The sequence below is a fragment of the Salvelinus alpinus genome, chromosome 33 (assembly GCF_045679555.1).
Source record: "Salvelinus alpinus chromosome 33, SLU_Salpinus.1, whole genome shotgun sequence".
Classification (NCBI taxonomy): Eukaryota; Metazoa; Chordata; class Actinopteri; order Salmoniformes; family Salmonidae; genus Salvelinus; species Salvelinus alpinus.
In genome coordinates this window covers 26,054,141-26,069,347 of record NC_092118.1, presented here as the reverse complement: position 1 = coordinate 26,069,347, position 15,207 = coordinate 26,054,141, and the positions used below count along the sequence as shown (strand labels likewise).

General features: G+C 42.0%; 1 pseudogene; it reads right to left on the bottom strand.

The window, feature by feature from the left end:
* Positions 1-479: 479 nt before the first annotated feature.
* LOC139563178 (nucleotide-binding oligomerization domain-containing protein 2-like) lies at positions 480-8,142 on the bottom strand (annotated as a pseudogene).
* Between the last annotated feature and the right edge of the window lie 7,065 nt (positions 8,143-15,207).

The window sequence follows — 15,207 nt, the reverse complement described above, 5'->3', positions numbered from 1 at the left end:
ATTTAAGGCAGCCATAGGCTTTAGGTGATTGTGGGAGATTGTCTATGTCTAAGTGTTTAGTGTCAGCACTTATGTTTCTTAGCTTCACGATCGGTTGTTTTGTTCATTTTGTAAGTATTTGTTTTTTCCTTCATTAAAAGAAGATGTATTTTTCACGCGCTGCGCCTTGGTCCTCTCTCTCTTATCAAGACGATCGTGACAAATCTTTAATTTGTTGTACCCCCTAGCATATGTTATCATTGTCTGTTTGTATACTTCTTGTATGTATACTGGTTTATCTGCAAACAAAAAAAATTATAATAAAAAAATCTTGGCCTGATCTTGGTACTCCCCCGCCATTGTGATCTACATCAATTTTTGCCAAATTTATTCTATTACAATCACCTTCATACATAGGTTTAAATTATATTGTGAGCTAAACACAAAAATTTTAAAACATATAAAAACATTTTCGTTAAAGTATCACCTTAGAGATTACTAATAATACTGTCACCACTACAACAACAAAATACTTAAATATGTAATTTTGTCCTTGAAAAGTTGAATTGAAATACTGTAGAATTACACATTCCTATGGAGGACTGCTCCTTCTGGGGAGTGCCAATATGGCCGACCAGGTGCTTCAAAGCCAATACAATGGCCAATACAAACCATCAGCAGTACAGGGTTTATATTCATAATTGATTGCCTCCCACATTAACAGTGCTGTTGACAGGTCTGGGATCCACTATAATGTGACTTGTACAGTGTCCACAGATTAATGTCATTCAAACCAGGCATGTGTGTGTGTTGACATGCAAATTACTTGTTCTGAATGCAGAAGGATGTGCAAATATTGATAAAAGCAGCATGTGAATTCTTCATATTATATTTTGGAGAAATTATATTTCATTAATTGTACTCTGAATTGCTGTTTTACTTCAAATTAAAGCTGCAATATGTAACTTTTTGGGATTTTCTACATTATACTTGCTTGTTGCCACAAACTGAAATTAAGCAAACTATTAGAAATTTAGCAACCAGCAAATGGCAGAGAGATATCTGCATAGTGCATCTTTAAAATGTAATGGCCTACATTAACATTTCTCTGTAGGCAAGGTGACATAACAAGCCGTTCTTTCCCCACCATAGAGCACTGACACAATAGGACTAATGTAATCACTGTTAGTGATTCACTGATAAAATAAGAGTCGTGTCACCGCTGAATCAACCCTTGTCATCAAACATACTAGCACTGCCAGTCGGTGTACAATAGGGTATATAAGAATACTGATGTACCAGTTCAAATACCTGAGTGTTATTTGATAATTAGCCAGAAACAATAGGGTCACACAATGGTGCTTACTTAAAACAAGTGTCAGACCAGTTCCTTATCACAATGACAAATATGACTAATATGAAAAGAATGCTACCAAACAAGCTGCCTGTAGTAGCAGAGCAGGTCAGAAGTTGCTACTTATTGTGAATGGATAAAACAAGCTTGCCCACACTGTTTACATCATTGGGAACATCACATCCAACATGATCCATAATGTACATAAAAACATATAAATATCACAACTACCATTTTAAGGGAAATGCTACTAAAGAAGTTACATAAATTACAAACAGACATACACATGGCTGTAAACAATAATACTCCAGTATAGTTGACCCGCACTTGGCATCATCAGAATGTAAGCCTGGGTTCCCGCTGTGTCATCTCCTCCACCTCTTCTGGGCTGAGCTCATTACCTCTCAACCTAGAAAGAAAACAATTATTCTCTTAACTCTAATTTACAGTCTTTGGATTAGAGACCTTCTTAAGTGATTTGAGATCCATTCTTCACGTGTATGGGGAGGTATAGGAGACTACAACATACTGTACTGTATGTATAGGACATAACACTTTGTAAATTACATTTCTCAGCCAGTATATAACTGTCTAAATGATTAAAGCATAATGTTAACATACCACACTGCCTTCACACTAGTGTTGCTTTCAAGAGCCAGTATTAGACACTCCACACCTGTTCTTGTGATGCAGTTTTTGGTTAACCTGTGGAGGGCATGAGAGAGCAGAGTGAAAAATGTGTTTAGCACAACCACAACTTTCAAAATGTCAGTTGAGGCAAAACAGAACGTGGGTAGCTGCAAAGTCCTTTTCAGTATTCAGGATGTGCTATCAATATACTCACCACAGCTCCTCAAGCGTACTGTTCTTGATGAGTGGGGCAAGAGCACATGCTCCTGCACTGCCAACACCATAGTCTACCAGGCTGCCATGAAACATACATCTGACAGTAAGATTTATTCCTATATTGAAGTATTTGAATGATAACAGGGCTGTCTGGACATATAGTTGCCCATTATAGTATGGATGTGTTAGTAATGTTCATGGTTCAACCTATCACTAGTCTAACATTACCTGAGCCACACCAAGGTTTGGCTGTCCTTTAGAGCATTGGCAATGGCCTCTGCACCTTTATCACCTATTTTATTTCCCCAAAGCCTAAAAAACGAAGAGATTATTAAAATTGTAAATCAGATATTACAGCATTGTGATAGGCATAAAAACAACTTTGTCATTCTCAGAGAGATAGGGTAGTCTGCTTCCTACCCCAAGAACTGTAGTGACCGATTGAACCTCAGTCCCTCCGCCAGTTGCCCTGCCCCTGCTGCGGTGATGTTATTGTTTCCCAGCCTGCAATACAAAGTCAGAGAAAGTGTTCGATTGAATATGGTATTAGCTATTGCTATGTGAGGTAACATTGTACAGTATCTTATATGATGAGAGTTGAAAAATATCCTCACTTTAGAGAGAGAAAATTCTGCTTTATCTTCAGGAGGTGAGCAAAGCACTGTGCAGGCATCAGTTAGCTTGTTGTTGAAGAGCCTTTCAGAGATATTAATCAAGATCAATAAAGGTTATTCATCAGTTTTTACATCTGCATATTTGACATAGAACGTTTACAGCCACCATATCCTAGCTATAGGTCACCTGACAGTGGAAAATAGATTTGTACATACTCACGCAATCTTCTGAAAACACTCACACTGGATGCCTTTTTCAATCAATTTACAGATTCCCTCATCTGATATGTTATTGTGTCTCAGGCTGAGGGAGTGAAATAAAAAATAATCGTATTATTAGGCTTTAGTTTAGTGTCCTGTGTGTTATGTTACTGGCACAAGGTAACATGTTTATGCTAAAATAATCCCATAGTGAGTGTCATAGTAAATAGCTTAGTAAATGGTCCCGTGTGGCTCAGTTGGTAGAGCATGGCGCTTGCAACGCCAGGGTTGTGGGTTCATTCCCCACGGGGGGACCAGGATGAATATGTATGAACTTTCCAATTTGTAAGTCGCTCTGGATAAGAGCGTCTGCTAAATGACTTAAATGTAAATGTAGCATGGTAAAGCTTTCCACACTTACTATACAGAGTGGCAGACATGCAGGCAAGGCAGCAGCTGCTCCACCCCAACGTCTCCTACGTAGTTGTAGTCTAGCTGGAGCCCCACAGGGTTCCTAAGGTGCTGGAGCAAGTAGGCCAGTGCAGTACACTCCACAGGGCCTATGTTACAATAGGTCAGCTTCAGGTGTTCCACCTCTAGCTTAGCCATAGTGTCTCTGGCGATCCTGCTGTCCTGCATCTCATGGATGCACTTGATGAGCCACACGAAGCCCGGCATGGCGTGCATGCTCTTCTCCCCCTCCACGGGCCGAGGGATGGATTTAAAGTGCTTCTGCATGCCTTTGGCCAGTCACCACCTGCTTGGACTTCCTGTCCAGAGTGGGCCCAGGGCAGGAGAGGAGCAGCAGGCTACGGTGGCGCTGAGACAAGAGCCCAGACACAAAAGTAGCTGTTATCTGGAGGTTTGGGGTCTCTGCTGCCGTATTGGCCTCCTTCAAGGCCCCTTGTTGGGTCAAGCAGTGCCCCAGACATGCCCTGTGAAAGCCAGGCTGTTGCTGCCTGTCCTGGGGCTGAAAGAGCTTAGGGATGATGGAGCGGTCCGAGTTATTGTTCAGGACAACGTAGAGAGCAGCAAAGAAGCACTGCATGGTAATGTGCAGGAACTGGTAGTGTTTGCAGTTAGTGGAGGAGGAGAGGTCTTTACTACGTATGAGGAGCCCCATGCAGATATCTTCCTCGGTCACACAACACTTCTGTAGCTCTGTGCCTGTGAAGATGTAACAAGAGGCCCCCAGGCCCTCCATGGCTAGCTGCCCCAGATGCAGGGCAGTATCCTGGTGCTCCTGCACCCATCCTATCCCCATGGTGTTCCTCTGAGAGGCCCGGCGCTGGAAGAAGTGCTGCAGGATCATGAGGTAAACATCTGTGATGGTCTGGGGACTGCCCTCTCCCTCTCCACAGCCCAGCAGCTCCTTATAACACTTGGACACAATCTAGCAGAAAACCGGGATGTGACACAGGCCCAGTAGAGCTGTGTTGCTTCGTAGAGATTCCAGGACCCTGGTGGCCAATGTCGGGTTGCGATGATGCTTCCTCACGAAGCAGTCGATCCCGCCGGGCGAGAAGCCTTTCAAGAGGACTTCCTTGCGAAGGTACCGCTTCAGGGCAGGACCCACTGCCTCCGGCCGGCTGGTCACCACCTTAGGATGGGGATAAACTTTATTGTCCCTGAGGAGAAAATTGTCTTGATACAGGAACTGCTTCAGCAGCAAGTTGAAGAGCAGGGTGGAGGCGGGGGCACGCTGGGTGGGGCAGCAGTGCCTCTGCTCTGAGTCTGAGAAGCTCTGCATGAACTCATCCAGGCCGTCGAAGGTGAAGAGGATGAGGTGCGGATGGTCCAGGATGAACTGGAAGATTCGGTCCTGGTCCCCGTCCGGCCAGCAGCAGTGAAGGAACAGCAGCTCTCTGAGAGACAGCTCCCTCTGCTCCGAGCTCAGCCTGCGGCAGCTGAAGGGAAAGAGGAGGAAGAAATCATGTAGAGCCGCCCCCCTGGCCCAAAGGAGGTGTAGCCTCTGGAGAAGGGTGCTCTTCCCACTGCCTGCCTCCCCAGAGACTAGCACAGTGTCAGCCTCCTGGTTCAGGGTGCCCACCAGGCCCACCATGTCCTCCAGCCCCAGAGCACCAGTCTGGGGCTGGGCCTCACTGCCACCCTGGGCAAGCTCCAGCTGACCCTCTGTGACCCTCTGTGTCTTCTAGAGACAGACTGCTGGTTCCTCCAAACGTGCTGAGGAAATGTGACTGGGCCGACAGTGCTGTGCAGCTTCTTCTGATAGGACAAGCACTCTGCAGCAACACACAAATAATACGAATGATTGAAATACACAGGACATCATAGCAAACAATACAATATCTAACAAGTATTAGTGTAACATCTATGTATTAGTGCTATATGCAAATGCCTTGCAAGTAGCCGTGTGACTTTTAGTGCTTTGTGATATAATACAGTACCTTTGGGAGGAGCCTCTTGGTTAGATGGTGAGGGATGGTCTTCTGTTTGCTGAAAGTATTGCAGTAGTGTCAGGACCCGGTTGCGAACTCGGGTCTCCGGTGTGAGAAACAGTCACTTAGCAAACTGAGCCACTAATAGTCGGCAGAACCCAGAAGATGAGGCAGACACAGCAGTACTTGAGACTGTGTTTTAATAAAGAAAAAAGGAAAGTTCTTCAGGCAAAAATATAAATCCACAACGTCAAAAGTAATACCAAGAGAAAAAGGTAATCCTCCAAGTCAAAAGGTAAATCCACAAGGTGGTAGGTACAGCAGAAAAAAGCCTCAAAAGATAATCAAAAATAAATAAACGAGAACAAAAACAGAGTACCACAAGAGAATCCAACTGGAGTAACAAATGTACACAGCATTGCTGGGGCTGGGTGCTAACATTCAAACACAGATCAAAGAACTGAGGAAAACTAAGGGTTTAAATACATTCAAGGGAAACGAGGCACAGGCGCAAATAATAACTGGAAACAAGGGAAAACAAAAGGGTCAAAAAAGCACAATGGGGGCATCTAGTGGCCAAAACCGGAACAATCCTGGCCAAATCCTGACAAGTAGGACCTTTGTTGCAGGCTCCCCCCTTGATCTGACCTGGTAGAAGCCTTGCCTACATGACAAAGAAGTCAGTTAATTCACATTCACCCATACTATCTGAACCTAAATAACATGTCTAATTACAAAAAAAGTCTAAGGACAGCATGACCTGTTTGGATGTGCAAACATGAACTTAATTCCAAGAGGGACAGGGAAGTTGTGTAATATCATTGTACTCTACATCATACCAGGCATGTAGACATAAATAAAGCTTTTATACTGGTCTCAGGGTGCGATTGGTTACCTGTTGTGAGGGGGTGTACACAAGTAGCTGCACTTCATCGCAATCAGATGGTGTAAAGCTGCCCGTATCCAGCAGGACCTCCAGAGCTCCTTCAATAGGGTCCCTTAGCCTCCTCACCAGACCAGGCCTGTCTGTCTGGAGGGTCTGGATAGCTGTACCATGTGGTTATTTTGTACCTTCTCTAGTATCTTCTAGATCGGCAGTATGACAGTTTCCAAAAGAGAGGCCAGCTCTTTTGAAAACAATAAAATTAAATAAAAATGTAATGATCTGTATCTATGTAATGATCTGTATCTATGTAATGATCTGTATCTATGTAATGATCTGTATCTATGTAATGATCTGTATCTTTGTAATGATCTGTATCTATGTAATGATCTGTATCTATGTAATGATTTGTATCTACGCAATGATTTGAATCTATGTAATGATCTGTATCTATGTAATGATCTGTATCTATGTAATGATTTGTATCTATGTAATGATTTGTATCTATGTAATGATCAGCAGGTCGAGGGTTAGAAGCAGTCAGGGTGTGGCTGTCTGATGCCCGGAAAAGAAGGCAAGAAGGCAAGTGTAAAGAAAGAAGAAGAAAGTGATAAAAAGATAGAGAGAGACAGAGAGAACAAGATAGAGAGAGACAGAGAGAACAAGATAGAGAGAGACAGAGAGAACAAGATAGAGAGAGACAGAGAGAACAAGATAGAGAGAGACAGAGAGAACAAGATAGAGAGAGACAGAGAGAGCAAGATAGAGAGAGACAGAGAGAACACGAGAGAGAGAGACAGAGAGAACAAGATAGAGAGACAGAGAGAACAATATAGAGAGAGACAGAGAGAACACGATAGAGAGAGACAGAGAGAACAAGATAGAGAGAGACCGAGAGAACAAGATAGAGAGAGACAGAGAGAACAAGATAGAGAGAGACAGAGAGAACAATATAGAGAGAGACAGAGAGAACAAGATAGAGAGAGACAGAGAGAACAAGATAGAGAGAGACAGAGAGAACAAGATAGAGAGAGACAGAGAGAACAAGATAGAGAGAGACAGAGAGAACAAGATAGAGAGAGACAGAGAGAACAAGATAGAGAGACAGAGAGAACAAGATAGAGAGAGACAGAGAGAATAAGATAGAGAGAGACAGAGAGAACAAGATAGAGAGACAGAGAGAGCAAGATAGAGAGAGACAGAGAGAACAAGATAGAGAGACAGAGAGAACAAGATAGAGAGAGACAGAGAGAACAAGATAGAGAGAGACAGAGAGAGCAAGATAGAGACAGAGACAGAGACAACGAGAGTGAGAGCAGAGAGAAAGTTTCAAGCTAGACACAGGGATACCGGAGATGTTATGGTTAAAAGGAGTGACAGATGTGGGATTTATTAAAGGAGTTTTACCTGTAACTGTTACTCCTAAATTATTTTATTGACGTTATTGAAGGCAGTATTTATTGAAACCAGAAGTAATAGCAGGGATTATACCTATGTTAAATTAAATAATGGATAATGATGTTATTATTGGAGGAGAAGATGTTTTTTGAAACTTGTCCATGTTTTCAGTCCGAAAGGCTCCACTATGCTGAGACCTTGATGGTTTGGGAGTAGTAGGAAGAGGAGGGGGGGGGGGGGGGCAGGAGGAGAGCAAGATAGAGAGCAGAAGGCAAAGAGAAAGAAAAGCAAAAGAAAAGCCATGGAGATTCAGAATGGATAGAGGAGGAGGATGGAGAGAGTGGCCAGTACCCTATGATAGCATTGCCAAACCCACGGGCTGGGGATGATGGGGCACCGGTCACTCTGGATGTATACAGGGCATGGACACAGAGAGATGTGGTCCGAGCCAAAGAGGGTGTAGTGCATCCTAAGACAGGTATAGAAGGGTTCAGAAGAGATCTGGGAGGTCTAGCAGCCAGCTTTAAGCTAGAAACAGGGGAGATTGAGAGAGCAGTAAGACAGCTGGTGGAGAAGGACTGGGCAGCGGTCTGGGGACAGTGGGTACCTGGACATAATGATTTGGTGGTATTGCCCTGGGCAGCAGATGGGCCGTATGTCAACAGAATAACACAGCTGTGTAATAATCTGAGGGAACACTATCACCGACATACCGATTTTCCCAAGGTCCACGAATGTAAGCAGGGAGACAGTGAGACCATAAGTCAGTACCTAGAGAGGCTGAAAGATGTATTCAATGCCAACAGTGGGTTAATAGAGCCACCGGTAGCCCAGGGGAACAATACAGCATATCACCAGCTACTGAAAATAGCTTTCCTCAGTGGAATGCGCCCAGAGATAAGTCATACCATGAATAAGACTCTAGTAGGGTGGGGAAGAGCAACTCTAGCAGAGGTAAAGAGATATGCCGTTCACTATGAGCAGCATGGGAAAAATGACAGAACTAAAAAAGAACAGAAGGGAGTAGAGTACCTGATAGCAACCCTAGGGGAAATAGCGGGGAGGAGCAGAGACTGTAGACAGAAGAGGAAAAACAGGGAAACGCAATGACAGAGACGGAGAGGATCTGTGTTTTAATTGTGATAAAACAGGACACCTGGTATGAGAGTGTAAGGCTCTCCTGAGAAATGAGGGACAGGGATAATACCGTGATAGACAGAAAAGACAGAATAAGAATAGGAGGAGACAGGAAGACTCCGAGTAGGAGAAAGAGAGCAAGGACTTATTGGATCTAGACTGTGAAGTGTTTGAATTGGCTTAGCTTTAGGATATTATTTCGTGGAAAGACTGTCTGCCCCATTAGTTTTAAAAATATGAAAAGTTAGGAGGGCAGGCAGGTATTTTAGTTTTTATTTTATGTTTATGTTTAGTAAGTCGCTAGGAAGAGATATGATGATTTTGTTGAACGTAGTTGTTACCCCAACTGAAAGGGGGATGAAAGCTTAGGTGGTTTCAGGAACTAAGGTGTTAGACACTGAACCATTGCCCAGAAATGATTCTACACAGCAGGCCGAAATAGTAGCATTGACTAGAGCCTGCGAAATAAGAAAGGAGAGAAAGGTTACTATTTACACAGACAGCGCATATGCATTTAAAACCATACAAAGCAGCACAGATAAATCTTAAAGAAGATAGGACAATTGACAGAGAATTGTTACAGGATAGCCAAGAATGAACACCCCAGAAAGAATTGGACATGTGGAAAAAGAAAAGGGTAATTCTATGAGGTAATGTCTGGTATAAGGATCATTTATTTATTTTTATTAAAGTTACTGTTTAGATATGCAGTAATATTGACACATGGGTAAAGCCATGTGTCAACAGGGGGATGGTAGAGCAGGTTAGGAAACATTTTGTGGCCTATCGGGCCTATGGTATAACTAACTACTTGGGGAAAAAATTAAAGATTTGTTCACAATGTGTTATCTGTGCACAGAATAATCATCAAGGTAGAGTAAGAGCACCACTGGGGGAATACCCCCCAGGTAGAATATCCATTCCAACAATTGGAAATGGACTTCATTGAACTATCTCGAAGTGAGGGAAAGAAGTGGTGTTTAATAATAGATAAATATATTAAATGGGTAGAAGCGTTCCCAACTTACTTGGCGGACACAATTATGGTAGCTAAAATATTAGGTCCAGATATTATCCCTAGAGTTGGTTTACTAGGATCTATTTCTTTAAACAACCGAGTACATTTTAGCTAATCAGGTAGACCATATAGAATTCCCGAATTGGGTGGACCAGAGCAAGCAGATATAGAAATAGAACATACCCTAGCAGAACACATGAGAATGTTGTTTGTTAACCACACCCGTATGTCAAAGCTTTTGTGTCCTAAAGGCGAGTTAAAGAAGAAGGTGATTCCCTCGATCCAACCGGGAGACTGGGTGTGGATTCAATCCTTGAGGATAAAAGACTGGAAGCAGCCCCGTTGGGAAGGCCCATACCATACCACTGTTAACTATCGCCTTTGCCATTAGAATAGCGGAGAGAGCTACTTAGGTCCACGTTACCCACTGCAAAAAGATAGGAACACATACAAACATTGCTGAACACACACAGAGTTAGGGGGCAGAACCGAGTACCAATAGGGTCCGGGGGTTAACCCCCTAACAAAGATTCCCTTTCCTGACCTATCATCACTGTGTGTGCTCATAGAGGTGTGACTATGGGGTGGTTCCTAGCAGACCGACTAAGGGCAGGAGAGGGTTGGCGGTTTTTGGGAATATTAGGGACTCTGAGCTGCATCATAGTCTTGGTAATCTTTCTGATACATCCAGATCCACCACCTTCCGGTACTAATTATACGACGCCGTTGTCATTGATAAGAAGTAAAAGACAAACTATTTAACACACTGACCATCAAGGACGAGTGACTTACAGAATAGGAGTCAAAGAAGGTCAAGATGTAGGATTTAAGGTAAACATTAAACAATTTCCTAGGAAAGCAGACAACTGTACAGGGATTGGGTTGGCCAGATTGAGATACTCGGCCAACCCACCTCGGTTCACTTTAACTCCTGGTGAGTACCAGTGTTATAGATACAAGAATGGCACCAGGAATTTATGAGATTTTAATGGATGTAAGTCTGATAGTTAATGTGACTGACTTTGGAAGCACAGGAGAAAATTCTTAGCCTCACAGCACCTATAACTGCTGTATGGTTGGCTTGTACCAGCAAAGGACGCATACGACAGAAACTACCAAAAGGGTGGTTAGGTACTTGCGCCCCAGTGCTATTGGTCCAACCAGTTAGAGTTAGTCATCAGAGGCCAGTTATAGGAGGCCAAAGTAGGCACAGGAGGAGTTTTGACCAGGATGGGAGTAGCCCTGTCTAGATGAATGCTATTGGCATCCCCAGGGGAGTTCCAGATGAATACAAAGCTATGAATCAAATAGGTGAAGGCTTTACCACTACGTTATTTTGGTGGTTGACAATAAATAAAAATGTGGATTGGATTAATTACATCTATTATAATCAACAGAAATTCATGAATGACACCGGGGATGCAGTTATCTGACCAATTATCCGCCACCTCCCTCATGACCTGGCAAAATAGGCTGGCTCTCGATATGTTATTGGCAGAAAAGGGCGGGGTATGTAGAATGATAGGGGTTTATTGCTGCACGTTTATTCCTAACAACACATCACCAGATGGGACAGTTACAAGAGCTCTAGCAGGGTTAACGGCTCTAAGTGAAGAATGGGCTGAGAACTCAGGGGTTAATACATCTGTGACAGGGTGGTTCGATGAAATGTTTGGTAAATGGAAAACTATAGTAGCTACCATTTTGGGGGATGCTATTGTTTGTATGGGTATGCTCGTATTATGTGGTTGTTGTCTTATTCCCTGTGTTCGAGGCTTGGTGAACAAGGCGTTGGTGAATGCAGTGACTCAGCAGATGTTGAGGTACGGACCTATTCCAGACTCCGACCAATGGGATGAGGCCTGGTGGACACTGATGATCCCTTCGATGCCGATAATTTACAATTAGAAAAAACTTTTCTTAGTTCTAACGTGTGAAGGTTATAGTGAAAATCTCAAAAGGAAGAGTTATAACTGGAAGTAGAAATATAAATATACCCAGGTGAGGTGAAATAGACGTTGTAAATACATTTATGGGTGTGATGATGTGATTTTTTTAATAAACAAATGTTGTATCAAGATGTAATATTTAGTCAAAGGGTGGATTGATAGAATAATTTGTATGTTTAAGATAATGACTAAAGTATTCCACCCTGAAACCATATAATTGTATGAAATATGTTAGAGTCATAATTCAATAATGTGTGTGACTAGGCCATTGTGTTACTATTTTGCAATATGAGCTGGGTATAGTTGAGACATCCAAGGCCAACTGAACTGTCGACTTGTGAGAACTCTGAAACCAATAACAGGAAAGAGGCCTCCCCAACCTAGGTAGGGGAGTAACTGTTAGAAAGAGCTAGGCTTGCAGAAGATAATGAGAAACTATGTGTTAGTATTGTTGAAAAATACAGCCCACCTAAAGAGAGGTGGAGTTTCTACTGATGTGAGTTCATGTGTGTGTGTGTGTGTGTGTGTGTGTGTGTGTGTGTGTGTGTGTGTGTGTGTGTGTGTGTGTGTGTGTGTGTGTGTGTGTGTGTGTGTGTGTGTGTGTGTGTGTGTGTGTGTGTGTGTGTGTGTGTGTGTGTGTGTGTTATAAAAAGATTGTGTTCTCATTTTGAAGTGAGAGCGCTCTCTGAATAAAGTATTGATCTATTGCAGAATCTGAGATTTTGTCTAATTCTTTATTATCCAGAGATTTACGACCTCTGGGGAATAGACAAAGCTTGAGTGATAGTTGAGTTCAACCATTGGGATAAAAATTCTCGTGACAGTCTATAAACCAGATAAAGTAAAACAATTTTAGAGAAGGCAAAGAGATAGCTAAGGGTTGTGATTGCACAATTGTCATACATTGAATTTTGCAGAGAGCATGTGAGAAATAGGTGAATCCAAAACGTGATAATAAGCCTCAAAGGCAACCGTGACACCTGCATTCAACTTTGCATCTGTAAAATAAAAACCCTTTATGCTGAATAGACCATGGATAAAATTGTAACTTGCGTTTCAGCGGGAGATTTGTCTGATTTCTTCGAGATCATCACCTGTCTACTCGAGTCCTGCGAAACAGAATGGTCCACTCAAATGAAACAGGCTGAAATCTGTCAACTCCTGTCTCACTTCCTCATTCCACAATTCCTCATTCCTCATGCCGCTAGATTTCCCGCTGTAAATTATGGCTTTTTCCTAAACCATTTAATAACGAATCTATAAACATATTAAGTTATTGTTTCAACGTAAAGCATTTGCAAGTTCTCTGAAAGTATTGTATTACTGTGAGCTATTGAATTATGAGAAACTACATGTGCATGTACCTTTTATCTAAAGGGAAAGTGACATGTCAATGAAACGTTTAGAATTTGTTTAAATCCTGGCTCTTTATTCCAATGATTTAATGTCCCTTCTAATAGGTCTCAGTCAGTGGCGACTCGTCGTTCATGGCAGGTGGGGCAGAGACACACATTTTTTGCAAAAAAATACAATAAAAATAAATAAATGTTATTTTGGTGTCACATATCAGTTTGAAAACAATGTAAAACATATATATTTCATTGTGTTAATAAAGCTGCACACAAACATGGTCTCATTTTTGTTTTCTTGAGAAGGCAGCTCCAAAATACAGTGTTTCAGCCTAGCTCAGTGCTTTCTGTGGTGGTGGTGCAAGCCAGTAGAAAATACGTAGTGTTTAATGCCAAAAAATTCTAGCCCCTTGGGTGCTGCCATAGAGTTACATTAGAAGTGCCCATACAATAAGGCTCAAGGTCATTGGCCATAGATAAAATGATGTGAAATCACTTTATATGTACAGTAGCTTTGATTGAACTGATCATGTCAACATCATACTTTCAAAATCTTAGCTAGCGGTCATCATCATGAATTAAGTCGACAATCTACTGGTAAATCCTTTTGAATCTTTGTCATATGAAGAGAAATAATGAAGAGAAATTATAGATAAAACGTATTGGTGCTCATCGGCCATTGGAAATAAACATTACACAACAAGTTGGAAATCACAAATTCAACAATGAGTGGTTTGGAAGGAATCAGTGACGGTGGCTAACTGCAAGCATTGCAAAGCAATCACTATCCTGCTATTCAGTGGAGTGGCAGTGTCGTCCCAAATCTGGGATTAAGGGGCTCTTTTCCAAGTTTAAAATGATTAACATTCAACATTGGCTATGCTGTCAATGAAGCATGATTTGTGCTGCGCTCAAAACAACTGTTAACTCGGAACTGCAAAACTTGACTTCAATGAGTTCAAGACAACTGGGAAATCGGGAATAAACGAGATCCGACTGGGAAAATACATTTTGAATGGTCATCCAACTCGGAAATGTAAATCTGTTCTCTTTCGAGAGCTACGACCTGAAGATCAATTAAATCATCATGATTCAAAAAAATATATTTTTCAGAGTTCCCAGTTGTTTTGAAAGCGCCATAAATCCAGACTTTGATGACAACATTTTCCCACAAAGGACCACCACGCCACTTTCCTGTTCAAGTGAGCACAGTACAACAAGGTGAGTCCAAAAATGAATTGTATGCTGCTGCATAAATGCTGTAATATTCCAGGGAGATATGTCTATTGTAACTAAGAAAGTAATAATAAGTGTATGTTGTGTAGTAACATGTTAGTAGGCCATATGCCTCACCCTAATAATTTGGCATATTGACCTCTCTTAATTGTGCCTACTGTTCTGACTTGGTGGTGCACATGTAGCCTATAACCTGTTTTAGAGAAATGTAATCATTGAATATTGTAAGAGCTTTCATTGTCAGCTTATATGCCCCCCTTATTTATCCTACAGTTCTGACTTGGTGTACAGGGCGAACACTGTAAGAGCGGCACATGTTCTGAATTCTGTTGCTGTACATTTCAAAAGTGCTAAACAAATAGTTATATTGACTACGTCCATCCTAGCTCGCTCATTAATGTCTTAATCCCCTCATGCCATAGTTTGTACATCTCAATTGTCATTAGAAACCACATTTGTTTAAAACTTCTTGTGAATAGGGTGGCGCTGTTTTCACTTTGGGAAAAAATCGTGCCCAAATTAAACGGCCTCGTACTCTGTTCTAGATCATACAATATGCATATTAGTATTACTATTGGATAGAAAACACTCTGAAGTTTCTAAAACTGTTTGAATTATATCTGTGAGTAAAACAGAACTCATTTGGCAGCAAACTTCCATACAGGAAGTGAAAAATCTGAAAACGAGGGTCTGTGTCAGGGCCTGCCTATTCAACTGGCTTTTATTTATCGATCTGTATGCACTTCATACGCCTTCCACTAGATGTCAACAGGCAGTAGAAGGTTGAATCGGGTGTCTAGCTTGATGTGAGGCAGAATAAGAGCTTTTGGAGTGGCAGGTCAGC